This window comes from Agelaius tricolor, unplaced genomic scaffold, assembly GCF_023055355.1.
Source record: "Agelaius tricolor isolate 1412-34295 unplaced genomic scaffold, bAgeTri1.0.p SCAF_5, whole genome shotgun sequence".
Lineage (NCBI taxonomy): Eukaryota > Metazoa > Chordata > Aves > Passeriformes > Icteridae > Agelaius > Agelaius tricolor.
Window position 1 is genome coordinate 47161642 of NW_027269265.1, and position 27156 is coordinate 47188797.

Here is a 27156-nt window from a genome sequence, read left to right on the forward strand (position 1 = left end):
TTTTCCAAATGTCTTTGTTTGGCAGCCTGTGATCCCCTTAATTGTCCTCCAGTATGGGCACCCAGGTCTCAAGGCTTCACTCCCATGTCAGTTCAAGTCTGCCTGGTTTCTTGTAGCACTTCCTTCCATTTGCTGCCCTTTCCCCCCCAGGCATTTAGGTGGCTTCTCTTCTTCCCTTTTCCTTAAACACTGATTTCATCTTGGTAGCCTGCAAAATAAATAGAAGTGCTGCAAATAACTTGCCTTTGGGGGATTTTTTTTTTTTTCTGGGAGGGGGGCTGTTAGACCAAGCACTAATCTAAGGACATTAATCTCATATGAAATCCCTAAACCATCCTGCTGATGATCACATTAGAATCTCCTGATTCCAAAAGACTTTGTATAGTCTTTGTCTTTGCTACTTTTGAAGAGTTCGAGAGATGAAAAGACAAGTACCAAAACCTTCTCTTTTGACCTTAGTTCCTTCAGATACCTCTTCTAATGTTCTGGAGATTCTGTAAAATGGTCAAAGATTATCCAAAAACATGAAGGCCACATGGCTGGGGAGACTGGATGCTGATCTATGGTGCAAAGGCATTTTGGGATGGCATTATTTTAGCAGGTGTTCCTCAGCTGCCTTTCACTTACCATTTTGGTACCTGTGGTGTCATGAGAATGTAGTGGGTGGGATAATGTTGTCAATGCATAGTGTGACTGCAAAATCTCCAAACACCAGAAATTTTATCTCAGTGGACCAATGAGACCCCTGGTAAACAGAGGTCTAGCAATCTGTTTGCCCTGCCTGATACACGTTCAGTCTACGTGGCACGAGTCTTGGTGTTGCCATGCTACTGTGTGATTTGTTTTCCTTCAAGTTTGCAGCTGGAAACCAACCCAGAAAAGCCCATTTTTCTCTTCTTTGTATTTTCTCCTGTAGATGACATTGAATTCACAATTGCCAGCCTTTGAAAAATAGATTTATTAAGCACCATATTTTGCTATCTCTTTTCTCAATTTGTATCACGATCATAAGGTAGACAACAGGGGTTGTAACCCCAGCAGAGAGCTTATATTTCAGTATCTAATGCTGGAATTCCTGTGCACCAGACAAACAGTGCAAGCTCTGGGACCAGCTGTAATGAGCACAATTCTGGGAAGCATTGACTGCACCATTTTTAGTGTCCCTGCATTTAAAGGGCAGGTTGATTTCTGCTGCTCGGCATTTAAAGGGCAGGTTGATTTCTGCAGCTTGGCATCTATCAACACATAATCTGGTCAGCCTGTTCTTTGCTGAAATGTACATTTTTATTTCAGATCTTCTCTAAAGGGAGCTTCAGAGTATGCAGACACAACAATGGGTTCACTGCCACACAGGTTCCCAGTATGTGCCACTCCTGTACCGAAGATAAATCTTTAATTCCCCTTCTAGGAGTGACCTAAGCAAGCCAGAGCCCTGTGGTTGTACAAACATTCATACACACAGTCTGAAACAAGCCATCAAGGATTATTCCTGGAGTGATTAGGGACAAGTCCTAACAAGCCTTCATAATAATGCAGACTATTTAAAGCTTCTGAGGGCCAGGATCATATGGCAAAGGGCAGGGTAAATGAAAACTGGGTAATTTCTGATGCCATGAACGTGCTAAAATGGGAGGTGGGGAATGTTTCTGTGAGTCTGTGGGGGGAGTTGACTGGAAGGAGGGGAACATTATAATAATAGTTAGCATTTATGTAACTCTTCACGTATTTAAACCACTGCACAAACACTGACTAGGGAGGAACTGGAATGCCCTGCATGATACCCAAGGCAGAGCTATTTTATTTTTTTTCTTTTTTAGTGTTGATCTAGGGTAACAAGTAGCTCTAGTGAGGGGAGCAGCAGCATGGCTTGCCTGGCACGTGAATGGGTGTCACTTATTGCAGCAGGGCCAGAGGGATGCAGAAAGAAATGGGTGTGGCTGTGGTGAGTACAGAATTCTTGCCTGGGGAAAAATGGGGAGATCTGGCACTGCCATGCCTTCTGGTGTGCCCTTGCAAAGGTGTGAAAGCCTTAAAGTGCTGTGTAATTCTCCCTGACTGACCACATTTTGCCCATGGCTCACTATTAGCTTGGAAAAACTGGACAAATAGGTGCAGTGATCAACAGCTGTGATTTCTCTCCCCATGGTGTCAAGGCCAGGTTGAGGGATTTGAAGTCAGATGGAAAAGGGCATTTCCCCATGGCTATGATGGCACAGTGGGGTGAGAACAAGTGCAAGTGCAGCCCTACCAACAGCAGGCTTGTGGAGGAGCAGCAGGGTGCTTGGCCACCCTCTCTTAGGACATGTGTGCCCTCCATCAGGTTGTCTCCATCAGGCTGTCTGCCCTGCACTGCTGGCAGAGAATCTGTGATGGTACAACCAGGGCAGCAGCAAATCCTGGCAGCTACCACAGGCTTGTGCCTCATTTCCCAGCATTAACCCATTTTGCTACCTGTAACCTCTTACATGTTTCCCAGAAGGTTTCTTTTGTCTAGTGGTTGAGAGGCTCTTGTGCATTCTCTTGTGCATCCTCAGTTCCAGGATGCCTGGATGCAGGTGCATCTGCTTTTGAGATGACTGGGAGTAGGGTGGATGACTGGGAGTTGGGTGGATGACTGAAATGGCAGGGAAGATGGGAGGAATCAAGCAACTTTTTTCTGGCTTCCTTGCTGAACTGAAAACTTTGAGGACTTATTTTTTATTTTTTTTTCCATGCAGAAGTATTCAAGGCTCTAGACTTAACACAAACAAAAAGAAAAGTGTATAGCAAGATTAAATCTCATTTCAAATGGAAAAAATCAGCTTTTCTTAAACAAAACAGAATGGCTTGATTTTTACTCACTTATGTTTATTTTCTTCCAGAATGAACCAAGTCACCAGAATTACTAAGGTAGTTGTGTTGATCCACTGTTTAAAACCTTTGGTCAGTGAAAATATTTCCCTGAAATATTTCTCTTTGTGTTCCCTCTGAGTATCTCTATGTTCATCATGCTTTCTTTGTGCAGGATGCAACACTGGGCTCATGCTTTTCCTTCCAAGATCCTTCTTTTAATTTTGATTTTTCTGAAAGATTTTACAAAGGACTGCTAAAGGAGTTGGGAGAAATCTTCACAGTTCCAGTTTCTCCTGTGGAGAGGAGAAACCATCTATTTAATTTTCTGTTTACAGTTCCCATTTCTTGTGTTGTCTCCAGGGTGGAGATGGATTGAGAGGGCTGCTCTGGTGTCTAGTCCTGGGTGGAGGTTCCTGTATCCCATGTGCCTGGATTTATGGTAGATCTTGCTTATTCTTCCCAAGTGACATCTGAGTACTCCTTTACATAATGTTTCCTCTTCTCATTCAGGCTGTTGTGCAGCACTTAGCTGTTCCTGCTGACTCTCAGTTATGAAATATCTTCTCTCTAAATAGAAAGGCCTGTCTTGGTTCTTGAGAGCTTCCTGGGGTGTTCCTACTTGTGGACTTTAAGTGCTGTGCAGAGGCCTTGCTCCCTGCAGTCCTGTTTTTGGCTGTTGCCAGAGAAGAGCTGTTGCCTCGAGTATTTTCTTGTGCCAGTGCCCTCGGCTGTTGCACACATGAGCTGAACGTTTGAGGGCCACTTTTTCTTGCCTTCTCCTGTGTGCTCCACTGTTTGATACCCAACCTAGTGGCTTGGAATCCTCACAAGAAGTGCCTTTGTCTTATTGATGGACTTGGGCCCAGGTTGCAAATGTCAACCCAAGGTGTCAAAGTGAGTCACTGCACACACGCGCATCTAGAGAGGATTTTCCGTGCAACATGATGAAGTCATTGACAGCCGTGTTGTGCAACTGTCCATTATGAATCATGAGGTTCAGTGGCTCAGCCTGTGGGACCAACTCGTGTAATTATCTCTAATGACATGAATATAGAACAAATTAATTAATAAATGGCATGTTCTTTCCACTCACTTGGCCCCAGTTGGGCAGCCTAATGTTTCGTGTGTGTTGCTGGCAGGCTCTGTTAGGTCTCCGCTTCTTTTGTGGGGGAGGTGAAGGAGTCTGTTCCTTGCCTAAGGGAGATGAAGATGTCAATGAATCTGGCTACTGGCAGGTAACTATGGGGCAGCAAGTCTTCCTAGTGTGAGCTCTCTCTCTTCCCTCTTGCTTCTTTGCTTTTGTTGTTTTCTTTTTACATCAGTTTCCTAATCCATATTCCTCTCCTGCTTTTTGTCCCCTTTCTTGCACCCTGCCCTCGCTCTTCCACTTTCCCTCCTCGGTTTCCTTTCCCTTTTATTCTGAAGAAAAAAAAGTTGTGCTAGAAGATAGTTTTTGTGTTCGTCAGCCAAAATTCTGTGCTCTCTTCCTGTAAATATTTCAATTTCATCATGAGACAGCATTAGTTTGTTAGCATTTTTTGACTGAATGGGCAACATATTCTTCTAATGTTTGTTTCTTCTGGGAAGTTTTTCTTGGTGTTTTTTAATGTCTTAGTATTTTATTAGCATTTCCTCTTGCCAATGTTTTGCTGTGGAGTGCCCGCCTGGGCTTACTATGAATGTTTTGGTATGAAGCAAAGAGAATTCATGTTTCTGGACTATTTATTCTCTTGGTATGTGTTTTGGGCAAGACCCTGTCTCCATGAATATGCCAGAGGCAAAAATTCTCGTGGATTCCTTTGAGGCGCAGGACTGAGCCTTGCTTTTGCACCCATGGAGGATTGCTGTGCCCCACATGAGTCCTGGAGGGAGAGGGCTGGCTTGGACAAGAGCGGGTGGGACGGGGTTTGTGCGTGCCATGTCCGTGGGACAGGGCTCTGCTGAGACACACAACAGACCTGACCTGCTCACAGCACCGAAAGGCTCAACATCACAAGCTTAAATCTCCACTTTTTGTGTACTAAATCCTCAAAACTTCTCAGAGCTCACGGTCAGTAATGCCAGCCTTGGCAGCATGAGTCAAGTCTTGAGAAACAGTGAAGCTGAGTGAAAACAATCACGAGACTGAAATATGTACCTGCTTCTTCACAGCTGCTGTCTGCTTTGGGGGCCTATAACTGCATGCAGATGTTATCTCTGAGTTTCCCTTAGCGCGCACGAAGGCTAGAAAATGGTTTTTATTAACAAAAATTGTACATTTCCCCCGATTTCAAGACCTGGAGTGTGAGAAATGGATTGGCTCTTGAAACAGTTGGGGTAAAGCAGGGAGGGCTGCTGTATCCTGAGGTGAGCTGGCATCCTGAGTGGGACACCAGTAGTGCAGGGAAGTGATGGAGAGGTGCATGACCTTGTCTTCACCCGGTTAACTTGGTCCTTTGGGATGGAAACCAGGGGGCTGAGTATGTGTTTCAGCTGCTGATAAATAGAGAAACTATGACTTTAGAGAGAAGGAGACTGAAGACTGTGGAGACCTGAGGCTGAGCATAACCTCTGCTGAAGCTGCATTGCTCTGAGCAGGGTGACTACGACAGAGGTAGGGCTGGTAACAGGAGGTTGTGGCCATGTGCTATAGAGGCTGATGGCTCCCCTGAGATTCAGCATTAAAATGTTTCACAGAAAAACAGATAGCATGTGGTATTCAGTGAGCTGAGGGCTTGGACCACACCTGGGCTGGGACTGAGAGCTGACCATATCTGCAGGTAGCAAGAATTTCTTGCATGGATTGTGTTTGTGTGTGTGTGTTTGTCTTAAGCTCATCTAATACTGTTTCCTGCTTTTGAGCCCAGCTCAAAAAAAAAAAAAAAAGCTTCAGTTTTCTCATTTGACAGTAAAAGGCAGGCAAGGCAAAAAATGAAAACCATCTCAGAAAAGCAGTTGAAAACAGCTCTGGTAGCTTCCATTTTTAAAAGACACAAATGAAAATATTTGGTTAAAATATTCTTTATTTTTCCTCCACACCTTCTCATCATCTTTTATTCTGTTCTGCCATGGAAAGTGAGGCAACAGAGGAAGAATGAAGAAAAACAAAGCTGGAGAAGTTTCTTGCATTTGTGGGATTTTTACTTAAAAATTAGAAAAATTTGAGGAAGGATAAGAGAAAATGCTCATAAATTTATTTTCTTTTGAAGAAAAACCACTGTTCATTTTTTAAAAATGTTTTGAACAATTCAGTTGTTATTTCAGTAATTCCATGCATGGAGAAAGAAGATTGGTTTCAGAATTCAAATTCTGCAATTCAGAATTCGAGCGTAGGATCCTTGGTTCTTTTAAAATACAAATGTAGGTAAACATATATGAGCTAGAGCAGTTCCTGCAGAATAATGAGGCTATTTATTTGGAATAGCCCTTATTCCCCAGCTACTTATGATGTGTTTAGTTTTCAGTGCCTAACTGGAATGATGATTAAAAGCTCTGTCTGGACAGCAGCCGCTTGCCTTCAAGGCTAGTCTAACTTCCATCTCCACCATAAATAGCTATACACAGTTTGCCATGTTTCTTCGAAGAAGTTTTTTGGACAGTGTTAACCTGATTTTCCAGGAATTTCCTCTCCCTTGTACTTGGAAAGTGTTATTAAGTGGTGCCTTTCTCTTTCCATGCCTATAATGCATCCCAAGGGTCCTGATGAAAGGGAGTCCAATGATTCAACTCTGAACATAAGCACAGTAACATCAAAGAAAAGAGAGGAGCGAGGAAAGAGTTTATAACCAGAAGGCTGCTGAACAATGTAGACCCCTTCATGTGCATCCAGCTGTGATGCCTCTTCCTAGGTCCCTTTGGCTTGGAGCTAAAGGACAAATCCATGGCCTACATGGCCCTGGCTTTCGGTGTAGTGCCAGCGTGTTGGGTTTCCATTCGGGAGAGCCGAGGTGGAAATGGAAGCCAAACTACTCTTGGGTGTCTCTCTATATGAGAAACCAGGTTAGAGAAGCATCTGCTTTTGAACCCCTCAAATAATCATCCTCTCCTCAACAATTCTTAATTAACAATCCTTTTCTTTCTGTCCCTGTGGGGTGCACTGCACCATTTCTCAACAATGCATGCATTTTGTTTCCATTGAAATGCTATGGTTGATGTTACAGTTTTCAAATTAAAAACTGAATGTGTTTGAATATTTTTTCCCACACAAACATTTCTTTGACTTGCAAAATTCTTTTCTGTTAAAAGTGTCAGAGTGGATTTTTAACCCATTCTAAGAAACTTTCTGCTGTCAAAAATTACTAATATCCTAAACTCCCTTAAGAATTGTTTGTCCCTATTTTTCTTGCGGAAAAATTATGATTTCTGGAATTGTTTATTTTCTTTTTTCTCCCTTTAGTGTCCCTGTATAGCACTAAACTATACAGGGATGAGAAAAGGGTGATTTTTCTGAACATGGAAAGTAAAAGAAATGGCACAGTAGTTCAGCTGCGATTAAAGAAGTGATTTAAGCCAAGCCTGATCTATAGGGAGAACATTTCTGGAACCAAAATGCTCCTACAGATTTTTCTTGAGCTTAATAACTTTGGAAGTTCAGTATACACTTCTACAAGGACTTCCAAATGGATCTTGTTCGCTAATAAATTCCAAATAATTCTTGCTGGCTTTTGGGCTTTTTCTCCATTAGATTTTATTGTAGGACTTTTTACATAATGGGAGAACACAAACAGGAGATTTGGAGCCACAATTTCAGAGCTCTTTGTTCTGAGGTTGGGAAATCAGTTTCCAGATGTGGACCATGTTAGAGTTTGTTGGTTTTTTTTTTTTTCCTTTTCTTTTGTGTGTGTATGTCTTTCTTCCTCTTTTGGCCAGGAGTGAGAGAAGGAAATTAGGATGATGAATGAAATAATGAAAATAATAAAATAACAATGGTCAAAATCCCCTTTGTTCATGAGTCGTGACTCAGCTGAGGGCAGCAGCAGGAGTGCTGCTCTGAGCCTTCTCTGATGTCAACAGCAGACATCACTATAGGACACATTTAGGTACTTGGAGTGGAAGAGGTGGAGTCTGGGGGGGATGCATGGAGAAATATGCTAAGGACTTACAAGGATTCTTAGGTTCCTGTTCTCTCCCACGCTCTAATTTCTTTGTGCCACTCCACAAAGACAACAGATCTCCCCAGCTGAGGGTTTTCCCAGCATGGGGTAGTCCACAGATGGCAAAGTTGGCTTCTAAATTAACCTCCCACAGCACAGGATGTGGAGGGAGTGGGCTGTCACCAGCTGATGGGGAAGAGAGCCACTCTGAAAAGGACTCCCAAAAGTCAGGACAAACCCTTCTTGTGTCAGCAGCACTCTAGTATTGGCTCTGGAGTCAGTGCTCCAGGTGTTGGTGTGAGTCAGGCTGTCTCCTTTCTCCCTCCTCCTTTTGTCCTCTCCAAGGGAAAATTAAACGCCACACAGAAGTGGCATTGTGTGCTTACCCACCACAATCCCCATGACTGGCCACCGAAAAGGCACCCTCAGTCTGGCTACTGCAGAAGAGCCCGGGGCTGGAGATGTGTGCAGGACAGAGCCCTGTGCCAGGGCTGCATGGTGAGGACGCTGGAGTGAGACACATGAGTGGTGTACGTGCTGCTGCCTCTGACCAGGCAATCAAGGGCTCCTCGGTGCCACTGCTTCTATTGTTCTCTTTCATTCCAGCAGGGGGAAGGACACCAAAATGACTTCTTGTTAGACATCCATTAGCAGGGCTTTAGCCAAGGATCTCTAGGAGCAAATTCTGAGACAGTAAGCTGAGACTGAGGCTTTAAGTGCAATGGGGAGGAGTTGCATTGTGTCTCTAATCCATCCACGTGCAGATGCTTCCATGGGGAGCTATTGAGTCCCCTGGAACTGCTGGCTGTTGCCTGAGCTGATGACCTGGACTGATGCTGAAGGAAAAGGAGGAGAAGGGGAACTTAGCTGCACTAGCTCTAAAGGATTTTTCCCCCTTCTGAAATTGCTGCTTTCAAGTTGTGGACGCATCTGGAAGTAACAGCAAACATGTGTAGCCTGTGGTTTTTTGAGGGTAGGAGATGAGATTCATATGCAAGGGTGGGAAGGGTTTGCCATCCCTGGCCTGACAGTATGACCTTGGAGGCAACTGGAGACAAGCTGGAGGTAGAGGAAGAACTCCCCAGATCAAAGAGAGGTGTCCATCCATCTCTGCCATTCCCTCGGGAGGAGCTGGGAGGTTATTCTTGAATGTAATGGACATGCACAAAAGTTGTAGCACATGACTCACTCTGGTGGTTATAATGAGATTTGCAACCCCTACTTGGGTGATGAGACACAAGGCTCAAGTCAGGTGGGTGATGGATGCCCAAAATAATCCTGACTGTGTCTTTACAGCTGTGGTTGCAGCTAGGATATTTGTCATAGCCTGGGAATAATAAACTCTTTTACCTAGACTGGCCATTTAAGAATATGGCCACAAAGAAAGTACAGCTCTGAGCCCCTTCACTGGCTGTAAAGATTGTCGAGCTAGGGAGCTTGGGAGGTATCAGGTAGCTTTGATTTATCATTTGATTTTTTGCTTTAGTCCTTTGTGGGTTTGGGTTTCCAGGGTTTAAACCAGATTTTGGCCATGACCAGACTGCTGATCTATCTGCCTTTACATTAGTTTGACTTTACTATCCATCTTTACATTGTGTGAAAAACTTTCAGCCTCAACAGTGGGCTGAACTCTGCACTGAAGACCCTGGTCTGGTTCTGCTTTTGGGGGATTTCAAACTCTGTTTTTGAGAAAATGTATGCTGACTCCTTTTTTTTTTTTGTTTTTTGTACTTATATTCTGTTTAGACAGGATTCTTTCAGGAGGTGTCTTTAGGATTGTAATTTTTGTGATAGAGGAGGGAATGTGAGTAAGACATCCTTGTTCTTGCAACAAAATATTCATTCAATAACAAAGTTTTTCTGGTGTCTCCTCCTAATGCTTGAATTAAAGGGAGCACCAGGATGGGCTAAAAAGTAAAAGGGAAGATAGTGTTTGACCTTTCTGTTCCAACCTTTCTCTGATAGGGGTACATGCTGTCTCATGATAAGATGGACAAGTATCATGAAATGGAGAAAAATTTTCCTTTAAATGTTTCTGTCAGAATAGCAAGATTATGCTTCTGGGTTTGGTATCTCAGTGTCTTGGGAACAAGGAGGAACCTGATTTTTGCTGTGTCAACGTCTGTGTTTATTTGAGTGCTCTTTCCTTGACGTTGTTTCCTTTTGATTTTCCAATGCTATGAGAGAAGTCAAAATAGCAAGGGAAGCAGAAGTGACAATTCACGAGATTTCCACTGGTTTCCAGCTGAGTCTCTGTGCCTGGTATTTCTTACTTCACAGACACTTCCGAAGAGCTGTTGCCAGCAAATGGGAAACTCTGCTTACATGGAGTTTGGTAATATTTAGGCAGGCTGAATCTGCATTTTCATTTGTGAGGATGAGCTGACTACTAGAACTACTGTGACTTTCAAAGGTTTTTGAAAATTGGATCTCAAAACCCAGGAAGAGATGCCAGGTTTCCCTTGGTAGTGCAGCGGTCAGAGGAAGCACAGGTGATGCTTACCGACCTGGGCAGGTAGGAGTAATGTTGAGCTGGAAGAAACCAGATGGTATCTGACCAAAGATATCCATGTGGCATGGACCTCCTTGGATCTGTACCCAAAAAGGAATCATCTGCATTTCATTTGTATCCCATTGGGACACATTTCCTGAGGATCTGAACAGAGAATGATTTCTCAGAGGAGCTACTATTCTCTAAGTTGTGTAAAACAAGACACACAGTCCGTGTCGATGAGCAGCCCGGCTTGCCCTTTAAGCATTTTCATGAATCCTTTGTATCTTTGAGTTGAATAGCTCCAATTGCATGGCAGGACAGAATGCCAGAATGAATGAAGAGGAAAAAGGAGGAACAATAACCTAAACCAAGCACTTCTATTGAAAACAGGACCCAGGGAAGAGCAAGAAACTGCTGGCTTCATAGGCCAGCTCTCTCCCTCCTGCAAATCTCCTTCATTGATGAGACAATGTCGGAATAGAACAGAAGCATCTTTCAGATTGCAGACAGCATGTTGGCAGAGGAGTGGACAGAAGTATCAGAGATTACATGACCGGCCTTAGCCTACAAATGTTACCTCCAAGCTCGTATTCACAAACAAACTGCTGGTAGTTTGTTCTAGCAAGGAAAGTGAGTACATTTGTCACTCCACCAGCAGTGCAGCTGTGCAGGGTTTGCACGGGGTAATTGTCCTAGCATGCAAATCCCAGATGCTGTCAAAGCCCTGTGTTAACCGACTGAAAAACTGTGGTAGCACTGCTTAAGAAAACAGAAGGGGAAGGGGGGGAAAAAAAAGAAAAAAACTAAGAAAAACTAACTAATTGTCTTTAAAAAAGATAATTACTTTTGATGTCTGCATGGCCAGCTGTGACATCCGTCTGCTTTTCTCCTTCACAGCATGCTTAATGCAGCTGAAGGTATGGGTGAGAAATCCATGTGGTGGTTTCAAATTCAGCATGTGCCTTGAAATGAGAACTCAGATGGGCAATATCAATGTGGTTGTAGAAGCATCGTTTCTTTAGCCTCAGTAATGGGAAGACAAAAACCTCATGTGTTTCAGTAACCAATTGCTAGTTAACAACTACTCACAGTCTTATTTAATCCTCGAGTGCTACTAGAGGAGCAGCGACATGATTGTTAAAAAACCACAGTCTTTCATTAAAAATATTTTCTGAGGTTTATTAATTGAGAAACAAATGTATCTAATGGGTCATAAATAATTAATCTGGGCATAAAACATACAAAATAAAATGTATAGGCCAAATACCACCTCTGGTTATATTGTGTAACCCAATGGAGAAGATACGTGTAAATGAGAACAAGACACAGCCCTGTAATTATAATTATATAGAATCATAGAGAGCTCTGACCACAGAAAAGTCATTGAAATTGTCAAAATCCTGACTTCATGCCAGAAACCTTGGGGCTGAATTTGACAACCACTGTGATGTGTTGTTTAGGGAGAGGACTCAAAAGAAGAAATGTACCTCTGTCCCAAAAACCCCTGCCTTGAGCTGGGCCAGCTGCCCAGAAGTGGTGTGCTGTATCACAGCATCTCAGTCTATCCCACTGCATTTGTGCTTCCATGGTTTTTATTGATGCTTTGCCCTTTTTCTTTCTCCCTCCAATGACTCAGTCTTGAACCTACTAAGATGGTGGTGCTACCGCCTTTGAAGTTGAAGCAAGTCCTCCTTTCTGTCAGTTCAGGCATTTTGAGCAGAAGCCACCCGTGGGTTTCATGCCAGTCTGGTGCTTCCTCTGCCTGTAAGGGCACTTGAAGTTTGGATCCCTGAAACCGCAACCTTTGCTCATTTGTCTCAGTATAATGGTAGGAAAAAATTTGTGGTGCTACTCCCTTAAAGGCTGATGCTGGCAATGAAAGGAAATTCCTGGATTTGAATGCTTGACTGTTTACTTATTTATTTACTTTTGTGTTCAGCAGTGGGAAAATATTTTAATCTTTCTCCCTGTCTTGTCAAAAACACTTTATTCATCACAGCAGGCACCAGAGTACAAAACTGGACTGCAATAATTTCTCCTCATCCTGGATCTCTCTTGGTCCTCAGTGAAATTCTGCAAGGCTGGCAGAAGACCCGTGAGGCTTTTCTGAGGAAGAAATGGCCACCCTCATTCTGCAAGGCTGCCCCAACCAGCTCATTCCTGCCTTGGGATGTCGGCTCCCTGCCCCGGGATTCCGGTGTGCCGCACATGGTGGATGGAGCTGCCAGCGCTTGCCTTGCCTCTCTGAATGGAGAGGGCATGCCCTGCCACTTCTCCTGCTCATCCTGCCTTCTGCTTTATCCTGTCTGTGAACTCCTGACCTTGATTGCTCCCTCTCCTGCCCGTGCTCCCCTCCCTCTTCCAAGCTCCAAGACAGTCTCGTGTTTCTTGGAATCCGGCAGCATGAGGGCTTCTTGTTGATTGGTATAAACAATCTTAAAGGTCACATTTTCCCCCCCCTGCAGAGGGAGTTGGGGTGTGTGTGTGTGTGTCTAAAATAAAAGGCTTCTCTCAAATTAACAACCACAAGGATGTAAACATGGAAGCCAAAGGGAGCTGTTCACTACCAGTGTGGACTGCGCCAAAGAAGCCCCTGAGGGCTTCCTTAGGAAAGAAAATGTGGGCACAAGATGTGGCATGCTCTTGCGGCTGGCTGGGAGGGGGAGGTCAGGGTGCCAGGGGATGGCGGCAGTCATGCCCTGCCTGAGTGGTTACATTGGATTTGAGCAGCTTTGTTTGTGCCAGGGCTGGCGCTGGTCATCCCGCTAAGCTGGGGGGGAATGCAGGAGTCAGGGTGGCTTGGAGCTGCAGGGGCAGGAGGCCTGGAGCTGTGAGACAGGGGATAGCATTTCACTCCGGCAGGCGCTGGGTGCCATCCAGCTCCCAGAGCCGGGCGGCTGCCTTTGTGGGCTTCAGTGAGAACTGGGTCAGAGCCCTGTCTGGGGAGAAGCTTGTGGAAAACAAGCAAAAAGCAAATGTAGGTGCTCAGAGCTCGTGTCTGCTTCATGGCTGAATCACAGCCAGGTCTCCACTCCAGGGGTTTACGCGCTTGGTTTTGTGCGTTGCAGTACAGCAGGGAGTCGCAGCTTCGACCAGCTTGGTTGTGCCAGGAAAACCCTTTGTAGGTGCAGGCTACACTGGGGTGAGAATCCTTTAGCTGCTTTAGGTTGTCTAATCCAGAGAGAGAATTTAAATACAAAAAGGCAGCACCTATTCACATCTTCATAAATTGTCAAGTGTCTGAAAAACTGTGTAGGCTTAATGCTTTCTAGCCCAGTCTAGTTTTTGAGGGTTGTTAAAGCTGCTTTGCTCTGTGCTACCTCTGAGATTTTTCTCCTGTGGTACATTGCAGGAGACATGGCCCATGTCTTCAGGAAACACAGCAAAACTTCACATCACAGCAAACTTCTCTGAATTACAAGTTAACATAAGCTCATTGAAGAGATATCTGTAGAGATTGCTGTATGTGCAGTGATGTCATTCTTAAGAAGTTGCTGAGTAAAAATTGTTGGAAGTGAACACTGGAGAAAAGTACCAATTATGTCTGCTGAACTTCACTCCTCCTTTTATGACCACTTCTAGAAACAAGATACCCAGTTAGATGAACTTTCAGTCTGGCTCAGTAAGGCCACTATTTATCTTCTATATCTACCTCAGCTTTTTGATCAAGGGCCTGATCCCCTTTCTGAAAGAGATAACCAGGCACAACTCACAGCAACGTGCATTAGTGGGCATGTTCATAACCCTGTCACTTTGGGTGGTGGATGCAGGCAAGCAGAGAAGATCTAATTCCAGCATCCAAGACCCGAGAAAGTATTTTACATGTTTTTGCTGCCAGTTTTCTAAGGAAATAAGTCTAATGTGAATGTGTATTGTGCATGACCTTGTGATCCTGCTTGCTCTTCTCTAAGGACTCTTTAGCTGGTTCCATCCTAATTTGTGAAGGGAGTAGAGATTTCAAAGATAATCCAATTTCTGCAGATATAATGAAATTTAGAGCTGGTGAGGAGACATTTCCCTCTAATGGGCGCTAATCTCAGAACTTACTCAGACATGAAAAATCATAGAGAGAAGATGTTAGGAAAAAACTCATGGGAAAAGCCTCCTGGACACAGCAAACATACCAAGGATACTATGTTTCATTAGATCTGCTTTTTTTTCTTATTGATGTTATTTCCCTGAACCTCTACTTCTCCCAGGTCAAGTCTCAAATCGAACCGGAGTCTCAGAAAAAGCAGGGAAAACTGGAACCCTTTTTTTTTTTTTTTTTGGACCAGTATTGCAATAGATTTTAAAATGCCCAGAGATCAGGTTCCCCTTGTTCTTGGGTGCTTTGCATCTCATACGCAGTAAGAGATAATCCCTGGTTTGAAAGGTTTAAAACATCAAATGCAGGCTGAGGAGTGAAACCGGATCACTGGCTCACACTCCTGGTGTGCATCCAGGCTTGAATTTGCTTGCTCTTCCTGATAAGAGTCCTTGGGGCCATGTGGTTCTAGCTGCCCTTCTAAGAACTCCTCAAAATCTTGTCCAGGTTGTAATTGAGCTTATGATGATCCTGGTGATACTCTCATCAAGTTAATGTTTGAAAAATTATGTGCTGAGTATTTGCCTGCATGTCTAAATCAAAAATGATTACCCAAGTACCTCCTTCTGCTTCACATAACTTTTATTAGATGATAAATAGCCCACTTTTATCTTTTGTGGGTGGGAAAGGAAGGGAGGCGGCAGGTTTGAGAAGATATATTTGTGTTTTAAACTGTATGGGTATTTTGGCTATTGTCTACTATGTTGGTCTGTTGCTAAAGGACAAGAAACTTCACTCCTGTTCCCAAATGTTACATGGCTTGGAGATGAGATCACACTGTGTGAGAGTCATTTGCTGATACACCACCTTTGTTTAAATTCCTAGCATGTTATGTTTCCTAACAAAAAAAAAAAAAGTGTCTGAAAGAGCGAAAGAGCTACTGGTGGCCCAGAGTGATTGTAAATGTTGAGTTTGTCTCAATGCAAGTTTGAAAACTGGGCCAAAATTCCTCGAATTTGAAGTTTTGCTACAATTTCAGGCCTGACAAGGACTTTGTGGGTTCCTAAACGATAAAATTTTCTAGTACCTGAAATACTAGCCGCAGTCACATAAGCACATGTCAAAATTTGAATTAGTTTTAGCCAAGACTGCTGAAGTGCTTTTTATGCTTTCTGAGTCAAGCCCTTGCAAGATGCTCCGAAGTGAGATCCATAAAACAGCAATTTTGAAGGAAAAAAAGAGAGGAAAAAGACCAAAACCTGCTTTTGTGAAGCACCAGTATATTTTAAGAGACATACAGTGAGGAATACTAGTCTGAGATCCTTTTCCTAAAGGATATGCTGGCTCTGCGGAGGAACGAAGGAAAAACTTCATGCCTGGATGATATGAACCATTGTGGGTTTTTTTGCCATTATTTGAATCTTCAGTTTCAAGCAATCAGGATAGCTGATACTTTCTGTGACACATCTCATCAAACACTTTATTTTCTTTGTGTCAAAGATTTCCACAGGAAATCTCCAGCCAAAATGTAATATTAGGCATGATTCTTCCCTCATTTCCACAGCACTAACACGGTTTGAGTGGCAGGGCTAAACCTATTTTTTGTTAAAATCTCGGACTGTCAAGAGCTGGCCCTTCTGCCAGAGTGGAGCGGGAAGCAGTTTGGAGAAGTCTGCATGCATATTTTCATAAGAGATGTTACGCTCAGGGGGAAGTTTGGATCCACAGGATATGGAGGCAAGGCAGTCCACTTCCCCCATGGCAAAGCTTCTCTTTTTTCGAAAAGCGTTCCTCCCCTGTGTCCTGGCAGGACTTGGGTCGTGGTCAAAATTCCATCCTGTCCCTCTGCTTCCTGCCCTTTCACCCATCACCAGAGTGATAAAATACCAGTCCAAAGGCACTGTGGAATGGATTGCTCTGTTATATTTTCAGAAATTAAAAGTAACATTGCAAAAGCTGGTTCTGTGGGAAGTTCAAAGGGACCATACTGGTGCGAGCTGCCCAGCGTGTCAGGACTTTTGGTGTCTGAAATCTTTTATGATTTGATGAAAATTCCAGCCTCAATACTTAGATTTTGATTTTGCATACAGTGCTGTTTAGCAACATGAGAAATGGTCAGAATGATCATGTTTGCACTGACAAAAATGTCCCTCAAGGAACGGATCCTTCAGATTTGAGGTTTTGGATTGATAGGCTCAAGCTGAGAAGTTGGACTGCTGGCTTGATGGAAGCAGAGGATGCTGTCCCTAGGAACAGATCACCACTCAGCTACCAAAGAAGCTTCTCACTTTGAATAGCTGTCTCTTGAAGTTCACTGTATTGGTCTGGACAACCTGGTGAGTCTGCTTGAGCAGGGCAGATTGATGCCCTCAAAAGGTCCCTCTCCACCTCAACCATGCTTGATTTAGCCCCTTAGCATGGAGTGTATTTCTTAATCTGCAGTGAGTTAATCTGCCTACTGGAAGCAGTGTATCTCCAAGAGTACCACAAAACTACCTTTTATTAACCTTTTTATGTTCTGCCTACCTAATTTGTATGTCATTTCCATGATTTCTCATGCTACACTTCGGTTCTAGACCAGGCAGCTAAGCAGAGTTAGGAGGTGATGTCCTGCAAACATATCTGGCAGCCACCCCTTCCAGGTCATGCCTTTGGAGCAGCTCCTGCCTGCTTCTCAGTGCCATCCTGTCTGCGGCCCTGGTCAGGCTCAGCATGCCAAAGGAGACAAAGCCTCCTCCTGCATAGCTGGGGCATAGCTCAGCCACATTCTTCAATGGCTGTTTTTCCCCAGTGACCTTACTCTACAGCTCTGGTGGTCAGTTGACTATTATGCTGCGAGCTTGCCCGCATTCCTCCACCCACTCAGGCAAGCTCAGCTCGCTGGGAAGGGGCGGTGAGGCAGGGAGGAATCCGACCGTCTGGAGACTTTGATTCAAAGGAAACAGAAATTTCAGGCCTCTGGGGCTGTTTTGCCCATCACTTCTCCAGCAACAGGGAGGTTGGAGTAGCTGTGTGAAGAGGGTCTGACCACTGTGGTTGCCACACACCCTGCAGTGACAGGCATTCCCGTGGCAAGCCAGCAGGCTCCGCTTGTTGCCACACTACTTGGCCCTTTCCTCATGCTGAGAGGAAACACCAGGGAAAACAGCCTGGAGAAACCTTCTCAGAGCAGTTGCCACTTGTCATGTTTGTGGGAGCCTTGCAGTAACAGGTTTGGGTGCTCAGCTCCTCTGCTTCGAAGGCTGTGAGGATTGCTAAGCTGAGGATCTTTAAACACAGTAAACCATGCAGCTTGTCCGTTTTGAGAAGCTTTTAATTTTGACCACTTAATGTGCAACTTCTAAAATAACAGTTTCAATTTCTTATGTATGTGTGTGAGAGAGAAAAAGAGACTAGACATGAGCTAGATAGGGAGTTGCAACGCAGATGGTTTTTTGACTCTGGAGCCAACTCAGACAGATTACAGTGGGAGAAAGGTTTGTACAGTAAGAGGAGAAGGTTAGAATCCTGCTAGTTTATTACTGCCGTGGTTAGATTAGAAATGTTAAGGATTTGTGAAGAAGTGACTGTCAGGAAAATTTATGATTCTCATCGCTCACTCAGCCACTCTGCACATCCTGTATATTTTCTGACATACTTCCAACAGCATAAATATTAATAGAGTAATACTGACATTTAGGCCTGATCCAAGTCTCATTAAATTCAGTGGAAATGCTCCCATTGTCTTCAGTGGAAGATGGATCATGGTCTTGAAAAGGAACAAAGGAGGTGAAAATACCAAGTGGGGCTTCGTGGGGCTAAATAATGTTGTTATTAAATCAGAACTCCTCAGCTTCCTGACTGAGCATTTCACTCTGTGACCTTTAACGTTAAATTATTGCCAAAACAGGAAGAAGAAATTAAGGCTTGATAAGGGTTGAGATGGTCACAGATTTTACCAGCCTCACTGATGGAATGTGACAATTTCTTCAATGGGAATGAGTTGGGCATGAATTGTTCATCAGTCGTTTTGATTTATTCAACCTTTCAGCCCCAGAGTTTGCAGCGGTAGGGATTACTAGAAACTCAGCAAAAGAAATTCTTTCTCCCCCTTAGTTTATAACCTCTGCAGGTGCATGAAGAGTTACAGAGAGAGGATTAGGTATTACAAAATGGCTCCATTTACTTCATTGACAAGATAACCCAGAATTGGCTGTGTGGATTCCATGTGAGAATCTATTGCAAAAGCTTTTTTGGCATTGAAATCTCTCTCTCCTTTTCTAAATCAAAATCTTCTCCCCAAACCTTTGCAGAGCAATTAGTTACAGCTGTGTTTTGCAAAGCCACCTAGGGAATTTGGATGTCCAGTTCCCATAAAGTTTTATGTGAATTAGGTTTCCAAGCAGCTTTGAAAGTTCAGCTGAGTTAGGACTGGAACCTCTTGGTTTTGATACATTTCTGTACATGGAACCCCTACATCTCTGGATGACAAAAGAAAGAATATTTTGAGTTTTTGTCATCACCTTGCAGAGCACAGGCCTCAGTGAAAGAGCTGCACTGGAGCTTGCAGGACCTGCAAAAGCTATACTTTGTGTCAAAAGAAGCAGAAGTAATTTTTCCAGAGTTTTTCATGATTGTTAAGACTGGATTTTCAAGAGAGTCCATCTTTGAAACAAAATACATGCCAGGTTTCCAAAGGATCCTTTTATGAAACCACAAATGTTGCATCTCAGTGCACTGAGTTCTCCTGAAAATCTGGTCAAGGATGCAGGGATGCAGAAGACTATGTACTCAGGAGTACCTGGCAAGTTTCAGGCCAGAACAAGCTGTAGGGTACATTTTCCTGGAGAGCTTATCAGTGAATGTGTGAACTTTGCCAACTGTGGCCACCCCCAGAATTTCCAGTTCTTCCTCTTGTCAATTAGGAGGTTCCTGTCTGATCTGTGAAGTACAAGCACAGGCAGACAGCCTGTCACATCTACTGCTTGAAGAAAAAATATACAGGAAGTAACAAATAGAAATCCAAGTGAAACAGCTCAAGAACTGCAAGGGCGAAAGTTTGGCTTGCACTGTGCACCACATGACATTCTCCTTGCTACCAACACCTACAGAGGTGATACCTTCTTTATCACCAAATTATGGCTTAAGAGGACAGAGAGGTGGGGAGAAGGGAAAGAAGAGAGAAGCCAACTAGCTGGTGCAGAAGCCTCATGGAAAGAGATTAGTTATTTAAGCTGCAGACTTCTCAGAAAAGGAACACTTCAGAAATATTTCCTGTAGCTACACCAGGGGTCTACAGATCTTAGCCAACAATCTGGAGCCACACTGGTAAACAAACATGTACTAAAAAAAAAACCCAACCCAACATATTTTGAGAAATAGGTCCAAGGCAACTTGGATGACTAGCTTTCCAGAGCTAGTACTCAGTGGCCACAGAGCAATAAACCAAAAAGATTCCCCTCTTAGTTAAAAACAGAAGCAGCTGTTTATGATCAGTCCTGTTTGGAGCCTCCAACACTGTAAAACTAAACCTGCAGTGACCTGAGTGAATGTAAAGATTTTATGGGGCCACAAAGTATATGCATGTTTGCAGTGGTGTAATAGAGAGGAGAAGCCAAGCTGGAGGATTTGAGCCAGTCTCCCCACATCTTCTGTTTAAAAGTTAAAGTGCACATTAGCTCTCAAAGAACAGGAACAAAATGCTGCATTTTTTGAACTCTTGTCCCACTCTTTGCAATACTTGTCTTCCAGGCTTTTTACTTTGCTGTATCTCTACCCCCTGAGCCCTGGAGAAATCATGGAGTTCCTTGGCTGCCATGAAATCAGCAGAGACTGAAGGACATGGTGTTGGGTACTCAGGGGTGGCTTTCTATTCAGGCATGACCTGAGTAAAAGGATTTTATGGTGCTGGTCTGTCAGATGGAGTACACTAGGGAAAGCAGAAGACTTGGACTCCCATTCTTGTCATTCTTGATGACACCAAGCTATCATCTACTGATACTTTAGAGGTAAGGGATGCTCTCCAGAGGCACCTTGAGAGATTAGAGACATGGCCTCATGATTAGAGACATGAACCTCATGAAGTTCAGCAAGGCCAAGTGTGGGATTCTGCATCTGGACCAACCAATCCCAGACAATGCCTGGCCAGGGCAATGAGTGGATTGTGAGCAGCCCTGCAGAGAAGGACTTGGAGGTGCTGGTGGATGACAAACTGGCCATGAGCTGGCCATGTGCACTTCCAGCCAAGAAAGCATCCTGGGCTACATTAAAAGAATTGTGGCCAGCAGGTCAGGGGAGGTTATTGCCCTCTCTACTCTGCTCTCTGAGTCACCACCCAGGTATTGTGTTCAGCTCTCGGGTCCCCAGTGTGAGGAAGACATGGATGGACCTGCTGGAGTGAGTCCAGAGGAGGCAATGAAGATGACCAGAGTGCTGTAGCCCCTCTCCTCTGATGACAGGTTGAGGGAGTTGGGGTTATTTAGCCTGGAGAAGGAAAGATAAGCCTCTGGGGAAATTTGATAGCAACCTTCCAATACCAAAAGGAGATCTACAGGAAAGATGGGGAACTCTCTGTGAGGAACATTATGAGGAGTAAAGGTTTTAAACTGAAAGAGGGTAGATTTAAATCAGATATTAGGAAGAACTTCTTTACAATGAGGGTGGTGAGGCACAGGAACAGGTTGCCCAGAGAAGCTGTGGATGCCCCATCCCTGGAAGTGTTGAAGGCCAAGCTGGACAAGACTTACAGCAACCTGGCTTAGTGGAAGGTGTCCTTGTTTGTGGCAGAGGGTTTGGAACTAAATGATATTTAAGCTCCCTAATCCAAACAGCTCCATGATTTTTATGGCCTTCACATAAATAATTATGGTTGGATGCTGTTCGCCAAATCCTATTTTGATCACTTGTGTTATCAAACATTGTCTTACCCTTTAGCTCTGAAGAATGTCTTTTTTGTTCCCTGCAATTTTATTTTTTTCTAAATTCAATTTTTTTTCCAAAACATTTTCAGAAAGTTGTTTTTTCTGTTTTGTTTTGTTTTATTTTTTTTCTCTGGAGTGCTGCTTAATGTGATCTGGATGTTGTCAGGTGGGTTCAAGTGCTTGTGAGCCTTGACCTACCACAGGAAAAAAGATAAGTGTGTCTTGGGTAAACACACGTCTAGCTGAGGGACGTGGTGCTTGGTGGCTTTTTATTCAGTTTTCCACAACTAGGAAAAGCCCTTTAGTCCTTAGAAAGCTAGGATGGAGAAAAATAAGTGGAGTGGTGTAAGGAAAAGGTGCTCACTTCATGAAGGTGAAACTCAGTACAGCCCAGCAGAGGTGAGCTGTGGCTTCATTTGCCATGCAGCCCTTTTCCTCTGCACAAAATAAGAATTCCCTCTCCCCATCCCCCTTTGCATTGTTTCCTCTCTTCTCTTTTTTTTCTCTTCCTGTCAAATATTTAAGCAGATATTTCCTTTTTGGTGGTGTGCCAGGGAGCATTCCAGCTCTGCCCCCTTTGAAAATAAAAAGGCTGACCCCCATTTCCATAACCAAGGAAGGGACAGGTAGCCTTTGTTTGTGTTCCAGAGCATGACTGTTTTTCTTAGATTTGCACCAAAAGAAGAGAAATGATGCTGTTATTCAGAGGAGGAATTGGTCAGTGACCCCAGCAAATGCAGTAGCCACAGCAGCAAAATGGGTGGTATGGCCTGAACGCTTTTTGGTGATGAACCTTTGGCTTTGGCCAATTCCTTTTCTTGCCCTCTTCCTCTCCTCTCTTTTCTCCCTCTCTCTCCAAGATTTCCCTATTTTCTTGTGTTTAAGACACGTCAAACCCTGGAATAGCCCTCACAGGCATTAGTCACCAGTGATTAAAATAGCCACTAAGCAGGCAAGAGCCTGCAATGATTTGTGCTAAATTGGGTGTATCACTGTTTGTAGCAAGGGTTGCTAATTTGCAAACCTCCCTTGTTATTATCGTTGTTTTTATTAATAGCGCCAAGGGGCTCCAGCTGACATTAAAATTCCATTTCATCCTCTGCTGTACAACAGTGGGGAATAGAAGAGTTTGTCACCTCCATGGCCACTGTAAAAATCAGGAGAAATTAAGGTCTGTCTGGTCCATACAGCTGAAGAACAGATGTCCAGTTGGAAGAGAGGGAGAGGGAAATGGCAGACCTGGGAATTGGGTTTAGTTCCCCCTGGCTCTGAGCAGGTTCTCAGCTGGGTGACTGCTCAGTGGCTCTCTGCTGGCAGCAGGGCACTTGGTGGCCTGGTGATGCAGATAGAGCAGCTGCCAGAAATGGGTGCTGTGCTGGGAGTGAAGGGGGTACTTCTGGAAAGCCACAGAGTATGCAAAGACGGAAAGAATTCAAAAACATCAAGCAAAAAGGCCACTTTGTTGGGGATTTCTGACAATAAACTCGCTTGAAAGGCTGGAAATTTCACCTTGGTCTAGAGAAATGTATCCAAAACTGCCATTGCAGTTGTGTACTTACCTTTTCTTACTTACAGAATGATGACAGTAGTGCAACCTCACAGGGACCGTGTGTGGTTTAAGGCTCCAGTTTGATACGTGTGCATGACCTTGGACTGCTCCTGGGGAGCTGAGTGCAAAGGATGACTGCTGTGATATAGCGACTGAACTTACTGATGTATTCGATAAATACATCAGGCTCCCCTCTAGTCAAAAGTATCATTAGTGGTTCAGGTTTTCACTTCCAGCACCTAGAGGAAGCTGTAAGGATTTACCCCAGTGTGGAGCCCTTTAACTTCAACAGCAAAAAAACCCCAGCCCTGTGGTTTTTATTGCTCGAAGTCTTGGGTTCTCTCCCTGCCAATGGCTCATGGATAATACATGTCTTTGATGCAGAACAGAAATTGGAAATCTTGTAAGAACAGCTTGGGTCAGGCTGTGAGTATATCAGAAGGGGTTTTCCCTCTGCGTGTCTGCTTCCAGCTGAGAGGAAGTAACAAAGAATGTGTTTAAAATCAATGGAATTAGACAAACTTCTTTGACGCATATAATAAAGGTCTGGATTTTTGGAGATTTTAAGTGAAGTTTTGGCTATGATTTTGTTTTGTCTGCTGCAATCACATATCTCTAACTGTATGATAAACTACAAGATCTAAGCAGGATTGCTAGAGGTCTGTGTTGCTCTGCAGCAAGCAACACTCCAGCTGCCCACACTGACAGTAACAGTGGTGGCTTTGCAGACAAGGCACATTTTAAGTATTGGTTGTCAACTTGTGTGTTAATGTGTGGTGAGTTGAGTTAAGCAGAGAAATCAACCTGCAGTCAGTTTTAATACAGCAGTACATAATTTGAGGCAGCTGTCACCAGATCAAAACCGTGAGCATTTTTGCTCCCAGTGAAGGGGATCCCTGGTTTGGGAAAGCTGCTAATGAAGCATTGAATGCAGTGATGTGATTAGTCTCCTTGCCATTGACAAGGCTTGAGCACTGAACTTCAAGTAGAGCGTGTTTTTGGAGTGAGGGGAGAGTGTGTGGGAAATGTTGTACCAAGCCATGAGTGTGGAAAGCCAAGGAAGTTGAGTGATGAGGTTTAGGAAGGCTTCAAAGTGGCTGCGGATGGATGTGCAGCGGAAGGATGAAGTGAGGGTGAGCTGTGAAAATTACTCTCAAACATCTCTTGTCTGCAGCCAATTTATTTTGGTTTTCCTGAGAAAATGTCATGGAGATAGAGAAAGGACATTTGGCTGCTGGATTCTCCAGCAAGGAAGTGTGGTGGTTTGGGTTTGGTAACTCCAGGAAGCCAGAGGTGAAAGTGGGACTGCTGGGGCTGGTTTGTCCAGCTGCAGGATCTGGGGGGACAGTGCTTTCCAAGGCACTACCCTGATGCACTGACACTCTTGCCAGGTTGTGCTATTCCACCTGGGACTGTCCCTTTAGGGTTTTCTCCTGCTTGCTGGTTTTACCTCTCACTTGATTACTGAGAGGGAAGGATGCAAAGAATCTGTGAAGCAGAAAAACTACCTTTCTTTTTCAGTTCCAAAGAGACAACCTCAAAATATTCTGAGAATCTACCTTGGGGGAAAGAACTCTCCAAACCTCCTATTAAGATACCACCACAGCACCTTACTTTAGCGAGGTAAGAACTCTCATTAGATCCTTCCCAGGCCATGTCTGAGCTACAGGCTCTCTTTTGTGGGCACACTAGATGGAGGGCAGAGGGGAAAAAGAAAAACTCAGTCCAACTCATTTTCCAAATGCTGTTCAGTCTGCACTGATTATATAATGTGATTGATAAAGTTGAGGAGTGAGCTGAGGTCAGAGCCCCAGGATGCCAGCTTCTTCCATGAAGGAGCTTTTTGTGTGTACGTGTATGTGCATGGCGGACGAAGGTTGTGTTTGTTTCTTGAAAAACCCTCAGACACTCTCAAAAGAATTCCAAATTTAAAGCAGTGTAAAATGCTCCATCAAACATGTTTTACAGTCCTGACATTGCTGCCTGTGAAATCTACTCCAGTGACTGTTTCTGAGACTTTTTGAATAATCTCCTGATTGTGCATTACTTGCTGTTGGGCAGAGTCATTGTGGAAAACAGGGCAGTTGTTTTATAGTCCTGTCTGGATGGAGAAACCTTGGAGGAAGACTGTTTCACCAAAGGTCACTCAAGACATGTAAAATATATTCTGCCTCCAAAAATAGACAAGATAGATACAAGTGGCTGGGCTAGGGGATGAAGCAGGAGTAAATGAGGCCTCTGGGGCTGAGGACTTGCTTTCAAATTGAGCAGAGATCACAGTGTAGTGGTCACATAGAGATGTTTTTCTGAAGCTTTTCTTGTTTCTCCATAGTGCCCAGGAGTGGGACCAGTCACAGTGGAAGATCTCCCACAAGGGAGACTTCTGTAGATCAGATGGGAAATCACTGGATGCCCTCAGGACTGGTGAGTTCCTAGAGTTGGTAACAATGCTGTTAACTTACACAGAGCTGCTCCATCCTGGGCCCTTGCCAATTGTCTGCAGTAAAGGGACACTCTGGTGGCTTATTAAGGGCAGCTCCATTGTATTTCAAACCTTTTTTTTTCACCTGCTTTGCATCTTGTATGAAATATCCAAGTCTAGAACTTTCAAATCTGCCCAAAAGACTAGGGAGCAGAACTGCCACTGGCTGATTTGGTCTAGGTGTGGTACTGGTGTAGCAGAGTAGAAATGCACTGTGATAGGACATGATCTCATCATCACTATGCCCAACAGCAAAATAAACATTTTGTCTCTGTCTCACTAATAATTTGTGCATTTGTTCCAGTAATATCTTGACTCTGGCTTAACCTTTATGTAGCAGCATAAACCCCTTATTCTGTGACATTTCTTCCTTTCTACAAATAAACAAAATGGAAGAGAGAAGAATAGTGGTAAAGCACTATAATGTTAGGAGCATTAAGACAAAATTAGACATGGCAAAATTGCAGTTCAGTCTGAAGGAAGAAGAGTGTAACACTTCACCTGTGGCTGGGACTTGACAATACTGTGCTCATACAGAGACAGTTCCTGCCTTGAATAATTTACAATCCAGAGGGATGACAAGTGATATATGACAAGCAATCCTTCCTTTTCAGAGGAAGAATTTAGGCAGAGAGTTAATTGTTCTCCTTTGTAAGTCAGCAGGATCTTAGCTGCAGCCAGGAATAGAGTTTCACTGTAAGTTGTTTGGCCCAAGTGTGTGTGGCAGGTTTGTCTCAGTGCCTCACCCATCCTTCTGCAGTCTGGTCTTCACCTCTGAGATGTGAGTGATCATTGTATAGTTAAAGTTACCTAGAACAAGGTAACCCAGGCTTGAGCCTGGGTTGTGCCTGATCTCATGCATTTCTATTTCTGTACTGTCTCTCCTCCCTTTGTGTGCTCAAGCACTATGGCACTGCAGGCAAAACTGGTGGATGTGCTACAGCTGGCAGCAGATTGTCACTCCAGGGCAGAGACACCCTAAGCCACCCTCAGCTCTGAGGAACAGGTCATGCTCTGGGAAAGCCTGGGAAATACAGGTGCAGAAGTGCAGGATGGCTCTCACACTTGGGGCCAGTTTGACCCTTCTGTGGTGTGACCGTGGTCAGGTCCTTATGCCAGGCAGCAGGCTCTGAGCAGCACAGCAGCTGTTATCTGAATAGTTTGGGACATTTTCGTGGAGAAGGGTCTGGTGGGAGTATGGAACTCGGATCTTGTCTTTCAGCATAATGCTCGCTCCCGGGCTGGCTGGCTTGAGGCTGGAGCCAGACTGCAATTGCCCGAGTTATTTCTGCAATGAGGAATATATGCAGAGTCAAGCAGAAAGCATCTCGGAAGAAATGAATTACCAGCCAAATATAGATTATTTCATTTTGAGGGACGTCATCCAATCTACTCAGCTTCTCAGTCATTCAGCAACTTTTAATGTCTATTAATGCCTATATTTATTATAATCACGCATACTGAAAGCTCAGCCTGAATTACATCTTTATTGCTTGTTCCGGGCATATAATGTTAGACGGGGCAATGCCTTTTCTTTTTTCTTTGAAGCACTGAGTGCACAAACTCCTCATGTATAAGTATTTCCCAACGGATTTAACTCCTTTTTGTGTAGCAATAGGGTAGGAGAAGGTAGAGACACTAGGGTAATTTTCAAAGGAAGCTACATTCTTTTAAATGCATTTTCTGGCACCGATTCGGTGAACTGTACATGTATTTATTTATGATAGCTTTGATGGGATTTAAGCATGGGCTTGAACTTAAAGGTAAGCTTTGCATTTTGCAGAATATTTGTTCCAATGCC

General features: G+C 43.9%; 1 long non-coding RNA gene across 1 annotated transcript in view; it reads left to right on the forward strand.

Annotated features, from left to right (window-relative positions):
* Positions 1-1567: 1567 nt before the first annotated feature.
* Positions 1568-27156, forward strand: part of LOC139590704 (uncharacterized) — an 86161-nt gene continuing 60572 nt past the window's right edge. Inside the window, exons 1-3 of the long non-coding RNA XR_011679408.1 lie at positions 1568-1942; positions 24395-24496; positions 25206-25297. This is a non-coding gene — a long non-coding RNA (uncharacterized lncRNA). The remainder of the gene's footprint in view (positions 1943-24394; positions 24497-25205; positions 25298-27156) is intronic.